General features: G+C 38.7%; 2 long non-coding RNA genes across 3 annotated transcripts in view; one reads left to right on the plus strand and one right to left on the minus strand.

The window, feature by feature from the left end:
• LOC135301603 (uncharacterized) overlaps positions 1-17,004 on the plus strand; it is a 39,192-nt gene that overhangs the window by 11,886 nt on the left and 10,302 nt on the right. The window lies entirely within an intron of this gene.
• On the minus strand, positions 1,645-8,133 carry LOC135301605 (uncharacterized). Its single transcript, XR_010363367.1, has 3 exons — positions 8,068-8,133; positions 5,982-6,054; positions 1,645-1,929 (listed from the first exon to the last, which is right to left on the minus strand). It is a non-coding gene; the product is annotated as an uncharacterized LOC135301605 (long non-coding RNA).

The following is a 17,004-nucleotide window of genomic DNA, read 5'->3' on the forward strand; positions in this document are numbered from 1 at the left end:
AGGATCCAGCAGGATCAGCTGATGATCTGGGTACAAAACCCATTGCTCACTGTCCAACACAGTTTCACTTCCCAGTGGGTTTATCTTCTCTTTTCCAGCATTTGAACCAGTATCCAAAAATGCATTTGTGGAAACTCTCTTGTAAAGAGAAGTGAACTTGCAGACCAGTGGGTTGTTTTTAAATTGTGCGAAGAATCTGGGTGTGTTTCAGCAATACGTTGCCTGCCATACATCAGGGATGCCTTTGGGGCAGCTGTCATGGAATGACACAGAAAGGAAGATGTAGTTCCTGCTCTTGGAGGTAGTAATAGATGATGTATATGCTAATCAGAAATATGAGTGTAGGCTTAGCCAGAATACGCTGCTAAAGTAAAATCACTCTGCCAGAGATTTTACAGTTTACAGCAAGGTAGCTTGGTTAAATCAGGAAAAGAACACAAGGTTATAAGTGCAACGTTAGGTAGCTAAATTCTAAATCTGCAGAATTTCTAATCTGTGTTCTATAAACAGAAAAAAACCCCAAAATACATAGAGCCTATGAGTGCCCTGACATTCTGTGGATATATTGACAGTCTGGAGCAGCTAAACACCCAGTTCACAATAAATACTGCCAGGTGTTGGGCTGGCTTTAACTGTCCTGTCACTTACCTCATGAAAAGCCTTTTTCCAAATATACACAATACTGGCTGCAGAGATAAACACAGAGACTTTAAAAAAAAAAAGTAAATAATGCTGTTGATGACCATGGCTCTTTAGGGCAGAAGAGAATGGAACAGAATAATTCCAACTGGAAGTGACTTAGATCAATCATCTAGTCCAACTAGTTGATCACTTCAGGGTTGTTCAAAAGTTAAAGCATATTTTTAAGTGTACTGTCCAAGTGCTCCTTAAACACTGACAGGCATGGTACATAAAATACCTCTCTAGGAAAGCTCTTCAGTGTTTGACTAGCCTCTCTGTAAGGAAGTGTAAAGTTTAAACCTCCCCAGACACAGCTTTGAACCATTTTCATATGTCCTATCACTGGATACCACAAAGGAGACATCAGCATCTCCGTCCTCACTTCCCCTCCTCAGGAAGATTAGAGGGCAATGAGGCTGCCCCTCCATCTCCTATTCTCTGTCTGTCTAATGATTTTAGTGCTTCAGTGCTCAAACACTTATCTAACACTGCCCATGGACACTCATCTCAGCTCTGACTGGATGCCTGGTACCCACCAAAACCACTCTGTAACTCCCCATCACAACTGGATAGAGGAGAGAAAAAAAAAGAGTTTGTGTATTGAGATAAGGATAAGGAGTGATCATTCATGAACTACCATCAATGAGCAAAAACAGATTTGACTTGGAGATATTTATTGAAGTTATTACCAGCTAAAAACAGAGCAAGATCATGAGATGTAAAACAAACCTTAAAAATACCCTTACCTGACACCTCCCTCATTTCTGGGCTCTACCTCCTCTCTCCAGTGGCATATAGAGAAAAGGAATTAAGGCTATGGTCAGTTCACCACATATTTCTGCCACTGCTCAAGGAGAGGAGTCCTTTCCCTGCTCCAATGTGGGGTCCCTCCCATGGGAGACAGTTCTACATGAACTTCTCCAGTGTGAGTCCTTCCCATGGGCTACAGTTATTCCTGAACTGTTCCAGCCTGGGTTCCTTTCCACAGGGTGCAGTCCATCAGGACCAGTCTGCTTTTCCATGGTCTTCCCCACAGGTTGCAGGGGAATTTCAGCACCAGCACCCAGGCAACCTCCTCCCCCTCCTTCTCCACTGACCTTGGTGTATGCGGAGTTGCTCCTCTCACATATTCTCACAGTAACTGTTTTCTCCTTCTTAAATAAGCTATCCCAGATGTGTTCCTGCCATCTCCGATGCTCTTGGCCTTGGCCAGCAATGGTTCCCTCCTGTAGCCCACTGGCACTGGCTCTGTTGGACATGGGAGAAACTTCAGCAGCTGTAGCCTCTCCTCATCTACCCAAACCTGGCCATGTAAGCTGAATACAGACACAGAGCCACATCTTTAAAAAGACTGAGCTGACTCTGAAACCAATCTGGATGGAAGACTGTTCTTATTCCATTGTGTAAGAACAATGGCATCATGGGAGTGCTCATTTAAAGAGGGGTGGAAATGCAAGCATAGTCTAAAACCCACAGGTTACAACACTTGCAGGAAGAGACCTGGTGTCCATTAAAGACACCACATGGATTACAGTAAAGAAGTAAACAGGGGCTGGAGGAAGATAAAGGAAAAAATGGTTTTGAAGTTTTGTTTTGTTTTTAAGGTTATTGGCATGACTAAGGGCATTGGGAACTCTGCAGTGATTTCACTGCTTGATTTTTCCTTTTAAGGAAAGATTTTCCAGGAGGTAGAATTTAGGAACAGAATGATCTCCCCATGGGTCAGCTGAGAATGAAATATCTGACAGCACAGCCACATAGCCTCCCCTAGCACACGCTGACATACTTATAGAAGTTGGCATGCCTAAAGGCTTCTTATTATTTATTCTGCCTCTCCTAGCGTCCCTGAAGCACAAATGCTCAGAAATCTATGAGGTCTTGCTATGCTTCAGCTCTTTTGCTACCCCATATTATATTCCCTAGTGTAACCATAGGAGCAAAGAACAACATTGAGAACTCACAGTAGCATAGGAATTCATTTATATACATCTTATTGTTGCAGACCCTTGTCCATCCCCTTTAAGGACACTGGATCCTAGGCAACAGAATATATTTCTGAACAATAATGCTGGAAAAGTTCATCAGGTTCAATGAACTAGTTATATAGATTTTCTCTTCCCTGACCTGAAAAAAATGAAAATAAAATTTAAAAAGGCATTCTATTTCCAGACTGTAAAAATTTGTTAAGTTATTACCCATGTGGCAAACTTTAATATGTTTAGTAAAGGTTCCTAATAAAATATTTGCTTTAGCCATGACCCAGTTTTGGAAAAAGTGTAGTTTTAGCTACAAAGGTGTAGTCCTGAAAGAATACAAATATGCATGGCAATATTTCAAACAGAGGTCAATTATTAATTAAATTTAAGGACTTGTCTTTAGCCTATAGTAATGATAATATTGAGTATTTTTTCCATGTATAAAATGTGCTTTAAAAGCAAGAGGATTTTGAAAGAGGGTCTTATTTGTGAAAAATCCAAATTTCTTGGTCTAGCTTTTGAATATAATTAACATCTTATGTAGCGTTCATGTCTGTGTAAAGATTTACTTACACCATTACTACAGTTATTTTAATGAAGCATTGATTTGCTGCAAGTCTATCCCAAAAGGGACACATTTGACTCTTCCATAGTGCATTATCTTGTCCCACACTGAAGCTGATGGTACCAAGGAACCAGAAAAAGCCGAATGGTACCAAGGAATGGACAGTCCTACAGTTCTTTCTCAGGCATGAAATCTCTGTGCCCTCAGAGTGAATTGCTGTCTCTCACCAACCACACTCTTGTGACTGGCACCACTGCAACATTCATCTAAGTCAGGTAGTTCTTCTTAGGCTATTCTTCCATTTCCTCTGATGGATTTCCTGACCAAATACTCCTTACCTCTCTCTCTTTCTGTTCTCACTATCCTTACCCTGCCCCTCTCTCTTCATGCACCCAATCTTTTCTACTCTCCTGCTGCATCTGAGCTCTTTCACGTGACCCCTTGGTACTCACACCCAGTTTCTTGTCTGTCCTCCAGGGTTCCACATTCCAGCTCTTTAGACTTATTTTTGGCAGGAAGTCCCCAGTCAATCAGAATAATTTTTCATTGTGCACCTGCTCCTGTTTCCATGCTTACTGACGTTGTGCTGATATTTCCACCTCATTGTTTTTCCCAGTCCAGCTCATCCCTGTGTTATACCCCAGTACTCCTTCTCAGTCAGCTCTAGGCTATAATTCCACCAATTTTTTGTGACAGTAGTTTCTCCTCATACAGACCCTGGAACTGCTCTTTTCTGCTAAGTTTCCTGCCTTATAGTATCATAATCCAACTCTCCTCCCTCTTTGCATTCACATCACTGATCCTGATATCTGTGGGGAACTATATTGGTGAGTGTAGAGAGACAGAATTCATGCTCTCCAAAACTGCATAGAAAAAAACATCTCCTTTCCAGTCCTTCCTCTGAATAGACAGAATAGGGAGGAGCTGGATGTGAACCATCAACAAGGATTTGCTGACTAATATTATTCCTTAGCAAGGTGAACATGAGGGCAGTAAAAAGGCTGATATAACACTGTCCTTCCTTGCCAAGTCTCTAATTCCTGTTCTACAGTGTAAGGACACTGGATCTTCTCAAAGGTTAGCAGAACTTTAATATAGATAAAACCAACTTTTCCCCCCCTTAGTTACATTCTTGGAAACAGCTGAATAAACTTGGTTATAATTACAAAAAGCAGCCAGAAGCAGATACCAGCATAGAAAATGTCACCTTGAACAGTCAAATTTAAAAACATTTAAATTAGTAAGCGAAAACATGGGAAATATTCTTATAAGAGGAGGTGCCATCCAAACCTAATTATAGATTATGTTTTCATTCTTGATGTAATATGATTTAAATTCATTATCCATCTGTAGTGAGAGAAAAGATGCATTTTAATTCACATGCCTCATCTAGCATTGCTAGGTTTAAAAATTATGATAGCAATGGATTAGAGGTCAGTCTCATCAGGAAGAGGAGTTACTGGACATCAGTTTGGTGAAAAAAAACCTCATAAAACCCTCTCAAACCTTCTGAGAAATCTCTTTTGTAGAGAAGTCTTCAAACAATATCATTAATTCTCAATAGAGAAACCTAATTTAATAAATACTCTTCTACTTCCTGAATTTTTTGCATATGGCTAGAGTTGTGTGTGATTACAATACAACTATCTAAAGAAATGACATAAACAGGTCCTTAAATTCCTCCAGAGTGATGGTCAGCTATATTTGTTAAATTTAAGGATGGTGTTTGCCAGCCTATGTGGCTTAGAAAACCTGGATGCTTAGTGCAAGTATCAAGCCTTTACTGAGCTATATAACTAGGGTAACATTATTTCTCTCCCTCACAGGCACATTCTTTTGAACTGAAAAATTTAGTCTAGCCATTGAAGACTGTTACACTTTCCATTACAAATTACTTTAGAGACCATAACATTTAGGTACTTTTAAAACTGGATGAACACACTAACAGCTACACTGCATTAGCATAAACTCAAACTATTGTTTGGGGTTTTTTTTAGCTATTTCAGCTAAGAAGCCTTTGTTCTTTTCTTTTCTCGTCTGCTTAGCCCTTCTCTCAGCTATCTCTCAGTATCAGTTTCTTGAGCTGATTCAAAGCATTAACATGAAAACCAGACTGGACTAAAGAAATGCACAAACACCCCTTGGAGATTTTTAAACTTTTGTAATTAATTTGAATTTCAGAATGCGCTACATATAGTCCTGTACCACAAATGTCACTTTTACGTCTTTAGGAAAATATTTTTTATACAGATACAAAATATTAGGCAGTAAAAACACATACATGAGCACAAACAGACACAAACATGCAGAGTTTAATTGCTTCCTTGTGGCCTTTCAGTACTTAAAGAAAGCTTTTTCAAAAGCTGGAGAGGGATGTTTCACAGGGTCAGATAGTGACACGACAAGGAGGAATGCTTTTAAACTACAAGAAGGGATATTTAGATTAGAAATTAGGAAGAAATTATTTACTATGAGGGTGCTGAAGACTTGGCACAGGCTGCCCATAGAAGCTGTGGATGCCTCATCCCTGGAATTGTTCAAGGCCAGGTCGGATGGGGCTTGGAGCAGTCTGGTCTAGTGGAAAGTGTCCCTGCCCATGGCAAAGGGGATTGAACAAGATGATCTTTAGGATCCCTTCCAACCCAAATTATTCTGTGAGTCTATGATTTTACAGAACATTCTACTAGAGTTTATCATGAAAGTCTCTAGGATAGACAAAATATAGGAATTGACATAAATTCTGTTGTAGATACACTTACATCAGCAGTTCAGTGATGATTTGCCCTAATTAGACATCTGACTCAGTACTCCACAGAAAACAGGAATACACATCTGTAGAAACAATACAATACATGCCCTTGTTTGCCCTAAAAAAAGACCCAGAAACCACAGCACCCAAAGCAAAACAAAACAGCAAATCTGCCCCACCCAAAAAACCCCTCAACTCAATATCAAAAAATTAACCACAAAAAGCTCTAAAAACCAACTAACCAACCACCCAGTGGCTGGGCGATAGTATCAAGACAGCATTTTAAAACAGGAATTTATCTATTTTTACAATATAATGTCTTTGGATCTGAGCCCTCATTATGCACTGCAAATAAAAACTCAGAACTAGTAGCTGTCCAATAAAGATCTAGACAAAGCTATACAATTAGTCCAGCACAGGTTACAGAAACAATTGTCAGTCCTCAAATAATACTGGGCAAGTAAGGACTTGAGAAAATAAGGGAGAATGTGGCCAAGCCCTTGTCTGTTTAATCAAGCACAAGACGAAGTGAAAGACGCATATGAGCTGGTTGCTGCTCAGTTACTGTTGAAATTTTGTTAAATGAGTTGACTGCTATCTTATTTACATGAGAAAATCTCCACTCATGCTTCACTGAGCCTCAGCCAGACCTTAATTTAGAATTTATGGTTGAGTTGTCAGTGGAGGTGAAGAACTGGAACGTTAATTCCAGGTGCAGTGATTGGCCTGAATTCAGTCACATTCATGACCCTGATGAGCAGAGTCCATTCATGCAAAATTCCTGTAAAAAGCCAAGACTTGAGCTGAAATTGGACAAGCAGTTGCCTATAGTTTGAAGCCAAGCTTCAATGCACTTGGATTTCCCTGTATTTATATATATAGTGAAATTACATTTTCCTTGGCTTTTCTCTGGCTCACGTGTGGATGCTTGTACTGAGAATTTTTTTAAATTAAGTCAATATGTTTTTGGGAAAATTGTGAAGTTCACCACACTTAACAAAGAGAGAGGAGGTGGTTTGTGCTGTCTAAAGTGCCACACAGTTTGCCCTTATCTGTTCTGCAGTTCATATATAAGGAGGTTTTTTTTTTCAAGGAGCGGTAGAAGGACTATTTATCTCACAGTGATTTTTGATATGCTCAGGAAGTTCTGTAACCGGGTTGATAGCTGAAGCATGGATTGTTTGGGTTCAGTTCTCTGCTGTGACAGTCTTTCCTGAGTGATCTTTGGTAAACTATTCAAGACCAGCACCCCACTTCCCTTCCCAAAGTCAGTAACTTTGTGAATGTGCATCAAAATCAAAGAAAGTTTTCAGGTTTCAAATATATGTAAAAATTTGTTCCCTAAACAACTCATTCAATCTAAATTTAGTCTTTGTCATGTAACTATTTACCAGAGAGCCAAGTTTTTATGGGCCCTGCAATTGTTATGTTTGGGGCTGATTTTTGGCTGAGTTTCTAAAAGATGAGTTGTGCTTTCTGGGGTCCACTGACAGGGGCTGGTTTCAGTTGCCTGAACACAGGCTGCAAGTTTGATGCCTTTTCTCCTGTATAACTTTCTCCATCACAAGTTTTCTGTGGTTAAGGCTTGCAAAACAGCAGATACATACATGATACCTCATCCCAAGCAAAGCTCAAAACAGGGCCATAATATAGAAAAAACCCTCAGAAACCCTTGAACACTCACAGTTTTACTCGCTGACAAGGAATACCCAAAATTCACTAGAAAATTAAGATGAAAAACACATCTGAAAATATGACACAGAAGCCCACTTTGGAAATCACTGAGTTAATGAGATCAAACAGCAGAGCAGTGAATATAACAGAGAGAAACACAGATTCTTTCCACTTATGGTAAAACTATTGAATTTTCTAAATATTCCACTTTTTTCCCTGCAGAGACACCATCTTCTTAGCAAACCTACCATACATGATTATAGATCTTAGTGTTCCTTACCAGCTGAGAATAATACTGAATCTACCAACTTTTCCTAGTAAGCCTGGTGTGTTATTCACTAGAATTTTATTCTTAGACCAGCAGCTTGTTATGGCCCTAAGACAAACACATCTTCCTCCATCTACTCACGGAATCACCTCACCCCATGCAGCAGTCTGTGCTCCTGTGTCCATCTCTGGGGCAATCTGTTCAGAGCAAACTGTCAGGCATGTTACAGCCCTCAGAGGCTCAAATACCACAGGGAAGCTCCAGGCACCTGCAGAGCACAGGTGTTCTCTAAGATGGCTATTTGCTTATAGCAATTGAAGGAAGCAGAGGGAAGAAGAATCAGTGGGGGAAAGCTGCCTTTTGTGATTTCAGAAGGCTGGGATTACCTTCCACTGTCACTGACTGGAATAATGTCACATGTAGAGAGACAACTGAGTATTGGCTTTTAGAACAACTTAGAACAATCTATTTTCGTAGGGTTGATTATGTGCCATATGATGGGCAGGGAAGAAATACAGAAACAAATAAATGCTTTCCACCCTCCAGCAAATTTCTATAGATGTATATAGGTTGGCCCTTAATAATTTCTCTCTCCTTGGGGATACATTATCTCTGGGGATACCTCAGTCCTGGAACACTTTGCTTGGATATCCACAGTACTCACTGGAGCATTTCTCCTGAGTGAGGAACCTGCTGTCCCCAAAAGGCTGCACTGCACCTCGGCTCTGCAAGTTCCAGGTCAGAAAACCTTCCATATTAATTGAAAAAACCTCAGGGAGTGGGAAGTGCCTGGGGTTCTGCCTTAATTTTTTGCTCACACATCCATTTTGAGCCTTCCATGCCTGCTAACACTTATATCCATAGATTAATTACTGCTGTAAGAATTCCTACACAGCATCCCCCCACCAAAGCTCATATCACCCACGTTGGCACTGCTGTGAGTCTCACATCAGCCATGCATTAAGAATAGGGAGCAGAAACCCAGGACTATCACAGCCTCTATGACGAACTCCACTGAATTCACTGATACCTCAGGTTGCAGCCAGAAACAGCACTTCTGCATTTGTGGAGCACTGCATTCACAAAATAATTAAAAGTATTTGCTCAGGTTTTGTAATCCGTTCAAACATCTGCACCTACGACATAGAATTTCCTTCCAGCAGCTGAACCTTATACACAGTTTTCAGACCCAGTTGCTCAAGGTCTGAATGCAGCTGGTCCATTCACCAGCTCAAAGAATTTTGCCTAAACGTTGAGGGCATACCAAACTGAAACCTCTTGGACCACTGCTGTGTACCAGGGCACAAGGATTTCCTCCAGAGCCCAGTTCCTTCAGAGCTGCATTAACATCTATGGAGAGAAGCAGAAATTTCACATTTCAGTTACAAGATTAAAAAGGGTAAGCTGCCCCTGGGAATTGTTTTGCAGAATGTAGTATGTGAGAGAAGAACAAACACCAAAAATTCCCTGCCAAGTGCCTTTCTTTTAATTGTAAGATTTATACTCCAGTAGGACTTAGTCCTGCAATATCATCTTGGCAGTCACACAGATATAACCTATGAATCTTACATCATACAACTAATGCCTTCAGCTTTGATCTTCAAGGGGTGAAAAATGCTAATACTTTATACTACATTATTTAGGGGCTTCCTAGAGTTCAATATATTAACACAGTCCTGTTATTCAGCAGTGAATAGATTTCCTCTTTAGGAAGGTTATATTCATCTGTGCGGGAGAGAATGTAAGAAATAATCCCCATCCTGTCAGGCAATTAAAGCAGTATTATTCCTTGCAATTTTAGGTTTTAATTTACTGTATGAATACCTTCACTATTAAGTCAAATATTTTTATGGAAAAAATCAGTGAAGTTCCATGCCATAATGTTAAAGCCTAACACCTCCTACATATTCTTCATTCTGAGCATATTATGGTCTGGCACAAGACCAATGTACTTCAATATTTAAACTGAAATTTAGGAAATTAGATGTATTGTTCTTATACTTATAGACAAATTAATTACTTAAAGAGGGTTATTTTACTGACAAAATTTATAAAAGGTACAGTTAATGTTAAAATGGGATTTTTGTTCTCAGTTTCCCTGCTTTTTCTGTTTTTATTTTCAGTCAGTCATTTGTAACATTTTGAAAATTAAATTATGAACTGAAATTTTCCAGTCCTATTGACAACTCAGCAGCAATTCTTAGGAGGTGTGATGATCTGAGCAAGATTGGTTTAGATGCTTATGACTTCAGACCAAAAACCAAACTACATTCTTCAGCAGATTGAAGAATCAGCAGATTGAGGTACCACAATCTTGAGCAGATTCCTTTAATGACTTCATGGTTATAAGCATAAAAAACATTGTTTCACAGATGCACAGTATAATTTTCTATATGGATTATTTTTTAAAAATTTATTTTAAGCTATGTTTCAATAATGTGCAGAAGTAAATTAAACTGGTATTTCCTCATTATATGGTCATAGATCAAAAATACAGGTTTCAGAAGGAACACACCAGTTATGAAAAATTTTGCTCTGTCAGAGAAGCCGGTAAGAGTTTCTAGCTTAGAGGAGAGAGAAAGGCTATAATTAGCCTCATTTAGTAAAATCTTTGCCCAGTTTCTATATCTGAATGTGCAAGCCTCATCCTTCTCTAACCAGTAAGAGAAATGCTGCTCCTAAGGCATGAGTCAGATAAACAAAAAGGAGATGAGTAAAACCACCAATTTTCCATCATTAGTTAAAAAAATGAGGGTCAAATTACAATGCAGGTGTTTAAATTGTATGTGGGTGTGTTGGGTCAAACATGCCTTCCAAAGATATTTTCATTGTCTGAAAATTTATTTGAAAAACAGAGCAGCAAGTGTTCAAGTCCCTGTTTCAATAAACATTTTATGTGCAAAGAGGATCAGACTGACAAACCCCAAAGCAGCTGGATTTAAATAATGCTTATGTGGGCTAGGGAAGGATCAGGTTCAAAGAGAACATGCAAGTGGATCAGTCTTCAGTGCTCCTCTGCTTCCCTTGGCTACAAAACACTTTGGGCTTGCCTGTGAAGTGGTGGAAATCCTCACTGATCTTTGAAAAAGAGAAGAGGGAGGAATGGGATTAATGCAATATAAATAAACTCAGGTGAGGTGATATGAACAAGAGCTCTCCTAGTGATGTATTAGTGATGTAAAGACACTGTAAAATGGTCCAGAGATGTCTTTTGCTTTTCAAATGCTGGCTTCTCTTTGTGACATTTATGATGAAATTCTGAATTACAGTGTAGTTTCCTGCTGTGCTTACCTATTTTGAAAATGTTGCTACCTCTCTACTAGGGTAAATAAAGTGAATTTACTGAAAATGTTGTACCTACTTTCACACATGAAGAAGGAAGACCTACAAAATCAAGATACCTGTCATTTTAACTTTGAGAATGTGGTAGGTACTAGAACAGACTGTTAAACAATCAGTAGGTAAGGACCAAGAACAACATGCAGTACTTGAAAATGTCCAGTGTGGATGTATCAAATAAAAATTATGCCAAACCTATCTAAGCTCCTTCTCTGATGAATGATCTTGCTTATCATATGGGAGAGAAGCTGAAAATGTGAAGTGTTCTGACTGTATTAAGCTTTTAAACATTTAACATTTTAAACCAGCAAAATTGGATATTATAGCCACTGTCTGTCAATGCTCAACTGACTAAAAATAGCACTCAGGGAGTGATTTTCATTCCTTTCTCTATCAAAAAAAGAAGGTAGGTTTTGCAGGGCACCCCCAAGAACTGCCTTGGTCCTAGTCGTGGTTAATCTTTATGTTTGTGGCATGGATGAAGGAGCAGAGGACACGTACAGAAGTTTTTGGGTGAGGAGGGTTGTGTGTACTTTGGAGGAACGGATCAGAATTCATAACCATGCTGTTAATTGCAGCAAGCATTTGAACCATGAGGATGAAATTCAATAACCACAAGTGCCGTGAACAGTAATGCCTGTGCAGGAAACCTGAAGTGCACAAATACAAATGGGAGAATAACTGGAGGAACAGCAGGATGGGAGGAGAGGTCCAAGGTCATCATGGCTCACCAACTGCATCTGAGTCGACAAGATAATGTGGTTGCACAAAAGGCAAATCTCGTGCTGGGCTGTATTAACAGCATGACAACGGAAGTAATTATTTTGCTGTACTAAGCAGTGATGAGACCTCAGCTGGTGCACCATTCCACAGTCTGAAAACAAGACAGGTGTAAATAAACTGGGCAATCTCTCAAGGAGAGAAAAAAGACAAAAAAGAAAGCACAGTTTATGTCAAAAGGCTGGAAGAAGTCTACTTATTTAGTAAAAACAATATCAGGTGGAAACATAAGGGTATATGAAAAGGAATGAAGACGATGATGGACTTTTTTTTCTTTCACACTCTATGTATGTGTTGCAAGAAATGCTGACTTAATTCAAACCAAAATGTTTGAGGCAGAAATTCCAACATAAAGTCATAAGATAGAAATCAGGAAAATTCATCAGCTTTGTAACTGATGTTTGGATAAATTATTGGGTCTCCTGTGCTGGAAGTTTATAATAAATATTGGAGAAGATTTTTAAAATATTGCATGGATTTATTTTTTCTCCTTCATAGGGAGAGAATAAACAACTGAACACCCAACATTCTGTAACTCTTATGTATCTATAAAAATATCGCTTAACCAAAAGTTATTGTAATAGGATATTTAATAAGTCTGTATGCTTTGGTTTTGTACCTGAAAAAGAACATGGAGAATTTTTCATAGCACAAAGAGGGTTCATGAAAATTATGTTAAATTTGCACTTTGGGATGTCAGAGTAGGATTATGTTTTATTAGAAAATGTCAGTATAAACAAACAAGCACACTAAACCTCCAAAGAATAAATTGCCTTTTTAAGTAGAAATGTCACATTCCCCAAACTTTTTTTTAAACAAAAAGTAAAGGCTTTTGTGGAAATAGAATCTCTCCTGAAATATTCAGTGGAGCTGAAAATACATTTTTGAAGTTTTACCTGAAAAAAGTTTTGAACAGTTCTCTTTAGTAGTGAAGAGATTGGTATTTGCAGCCATGATCCTGTGGGGCAATGATTTCTCCCTGTTTCCAACCTTGCTGCCTTTGAATTAACAGCACTTTGTTCTTTCCACAGTCTTTTTTCTCAGGGTTTTTTCTTTCTTTTGCCTCGCACTACCCCAAATAATTCTCCCTCTAAATGTCAAAGGGAAATTAAAGAAGACAAGTTCAGACAAGTAGCTAACAAGAAATCATGGAACACTTCCACAATGGTCCCTTTGTTAAAGCACCTGGAAATCTGTCCTTCACTTCCCAGAACATCCCATCACTCTTGGCAGAAGTGATGGTGCTGGGGCAGGAACACTTTGTGGTGTGAGGTACTGAGAGTAATTCAGAAACAACAGAATAGTTGAGGGTGACAGAAAAACACCTGTCAGGGAAAGGATCAGAGATGTTGTACCTTGAGTCAGAGTAGTGAAGCCAGATGCCAGGAGTTAAAATCTTGTACTGTTAGGATAATTAGCCAGCTCTTGCATCTTTTGCAATCTCACTGTTGTCTTTAAAATCTCAAATGAATCAGTTCCCTCATCCACAGTAAATTATTTGCAATAGAGATAATTTTTTCAATATTGTATCACAGTCCCTGCTACACTAGCTCCAGGCTCATTAAGAGATTTTGGTGCTCCTGTAATATGAATAAATAACTTTGAATATATTAATATTTTTAATGTACATATAAATATATGAATAAAGCTTTATCTCATCAAGTTACACTAACCTGAAGTGGAGCAATACCTGAGTGACTCAATCAGAAACTTATTGCTAGCTCATCTTAACAGCCTTTGTCTTATCATTGTTCCCATTTTTCTGTGTCTCTTGTTACATTTGAAAAATGAAGAGTGACATCTTTTACAATTTTCAGGGGTGCAATGGGCTTTTGAACCCCAGTTCTCTCAGCTCCAAAACCCTAATGGCTGACCTGGTGTTTCTCCTGATGTTTTTTTGCCTGGTCAGGCCATGCTCCCTTGGAACACTGCAGAGCATATTTTGCACAGCTTTTTCTGTCTGGACCAGCTCAAGAGCTGCCATATGAGCTGTCTCCTGTTTGAGATGATCAAAGGCTTCTTGTTGCTCAAGGGCCCACTCAAAATAGCTCTTCTTTTGGGTCAGAAACCAACTCTAACCTGGAACATGTAATTTCCAGAATCCCACAAAGTGTAGGAAAGGCTGTGCTCCCTTAGCTGGTGGAGACATGATTACTACACTGTTTATCACATCCATGTGCACTTTACATCTGAAGAGAATTTATTAGGATACTCAAGTGAAATGTAGTCCAAAAGGTGCACTCCTGAATAAAGGGAACTTTTATTAAAATGGGCCAGGCTGAGCCTTTGGAAGCAGATTGTAGCAACAGGTGAACTCCCATGCTTCAGCCAAAATGTCTTGTTTATGTTTAATTATCCCTCAGCAGAATAAGGTTCTATGATTTTTGCAAAGGTGATTTACCACTTGTTTTCATGGCAATGTTGTCCTGCCAATCAGCACATCTTTTAAGTTTCCACCATGTTTGTATTTACACATTTCTGATTTAGGTAAAAACATTCATTATACTGCTTGAGTGATTAGGAACTTTAAAGTATAGACCTTTTCTCTGAAAAATAATTTCTGAATTCTATTAATTTTAAGAGTAAACAATTCAGGTTTTAAGTCATGGCTGTTATTAACCAAGAGATTCTTGTTATCACTAATTTTAATGCATTCATAAAAACTGCAGCTACTCAACAATCAATATGGCAAAAAATTATTCAAAATGTAAATCTACTGAAAAACAAAGTTTTATCTAGCTGCAGAAGAACCATTTGATGGCATTCATTCCAGTTAAATAGCAGCTATTAAGCTTTTAATGGTTTTATGCTTTAAAGAATGATAAAAATCCTACTAAATAGTACTTCTGGACCGGTTTTAAAATCAGCTAATCATGTATGATTAGGATGATAGCATTTATCACCATTGTAGCTGGTGACAGTAGCTCTTACTGTATTCTGCATTTCCAATGTCTATCAAATCCTTAGAAAATACGATGAGATAAACAATGTATCATTACACATATTAGAACTTTAAAAAGCTGCTCAACAATGCCATATGCCTCATGTCTCCAACATGTCACTTGTTCTCATGATTCACATTTGATATTTTCTGAAAGCCTGAGTTTTTAGAGACCTGAATTATAAGACACTGTCTTTTTCATGCCAGAAATCAAAGTAGAATGATAGAGAAAACCTTAGAAACACAAACTTCATATAAAAGCAAAAGTATTATATCTTTTTATTAGGAATGAATAATAAGAGGATATATCAGTTTCATACAAGTTCATATTTTTGTGGCCTTAACAAAGATATTAATAACCCTGATTTTCACAATAACATGAAAAAACCCCAAAAAATTGCTGCTTATTTATTCATGTCTAGCATTCCACGTAGTTTTAAGTCCAACACAAGTTAGTCAATGTGTGTGTGAAGACACACTGTCGTGCTAAGCATGTCTCTTTCATCTATTCAATTTTGGACAGGTCTTGGGTAAATGCTGCATTGCAGTACACTACCAGGGCTCCAGATCTATAGAATGAAACTTATTTTAGTATTTCAGTCTATGCTGCTAATTTGGAAAGTGGAAAAGATTTTAAAATGCTTTAAAGACAGAAAACAGTGTTTGAGCTGATTGATTTTTCTACTTATATTAAAAACCAAAAGAAGCATCTAACAACTGCATCAAAGCTGCTAACAGCTATGGCTAATTTTCTGTCTCAAATCCATTGGGCTTTTCCTCCAGAGTTTAATTGCAGTTATCCACTCGCCTAGAGAAAGCTCAGTTCGGGTCTCATGGCACTGAGCAGAGTCTTTGCATCTTTGTGATTGATGAGAAAGGTCTAAACAATGGACATTTATTGTCACATATTTTTACACTGAGCACTGAAATGAATTCTTGCAGAATTGGCTTGGGTTGGTATAAGATTATTCCCCATATTCTGTGGCAGAATAGATAACTCCATGTCAGTTTTAATGCAATTAGCTCTTTTGACAGGAAGCACAAGAACCACAGCAACACAGACACCAGAGCAGGCAGCAAGAATGCTGTCCAAGGAGTATTGAACATGTTCAGGAGGCCATTTTGTGCAATACTTGCACATTGTCACAGCCAGCTTGACAAAGACATACATTAGGGGTTTTTTACTAGGTGAGGCTCCTATGCCATCCTTAGACCCTATCCAAGGATTCAGAGGAAAGCAATCAAGTTGAAGGTTTTTTCTCAGCTAAGACTGAGAGAAATCTTGTAGAGCCTTTTATTCAAGGGTGAGCAAAATTGCCACCATCAGGCAATAAATCAATAAGCAATCTTTATAAATGGTATGGCCATGCTAATGAATGAGGATAAACAAGTTTCTGTGGCCTGGATGCTGCTGCATTGCTGCACCTCTTCATTGCACACTGTAGAAGGTGGTGTAGGGGCACTCAAGCCAGAGAAGAACATGTTATAAGCAGGAAGGGAATAGCCAGATACTCACAAAACTATGACCTTTCTAATGAGCTCTGATGAGTTTCAGAGGCTTAGGTTCAGGGTCATACTTGCCTGACATGCTGCATTCAAATCTGAGTTGGCTTCAGCTCATTTAGAGTCAGTAGCTGAGGCTGATGCTGGGTTTGAGGCTCTGCAGTGTACTCTGCTGCTTGAATTCATGATTTCTGAGCTCACTCCCTCAAGATTTAAGTTTCCCTTCTTCTGCCTGTCTGAGAGGGAAATATCAGGATTCTCCCTATTGCAAACTGAAACCAAGGCTCAGTTTCCAGTTTCAGTGAGGTATTGATACATAGCAGTGCAGTTCTCCCATAAAGAAAAGAAGAGCAGTGAATAAGTAACCAATGCTCTTTTAAAATTACAGATTAAGTAAAAACAGTTTCCAAAGGATGGTGTTTTGAAATAAAATTGCAGTATTTTGGAACAGAGCAGAAATTGGGAAACCTCTTCCTTAGAGCCTGTTCTAGTCTTACAGTTCACTACAGCTTACTTGGATACATCACC

Source organism: Passer domesticus, chromosome 5 (genome assembly GCF_036417665.1).
Source record: "Passer domesticus isolate bPasDom1 chromosome 5, bPasDom1.hap1, whole genome shotgun sequence".
Taxonomy (NCBI): domain Eukaryota; kingdom Metazoa; phylum Chordata; class Aves; order Passeriformes; family Passeridae; genus Passer; species Passer domesticus.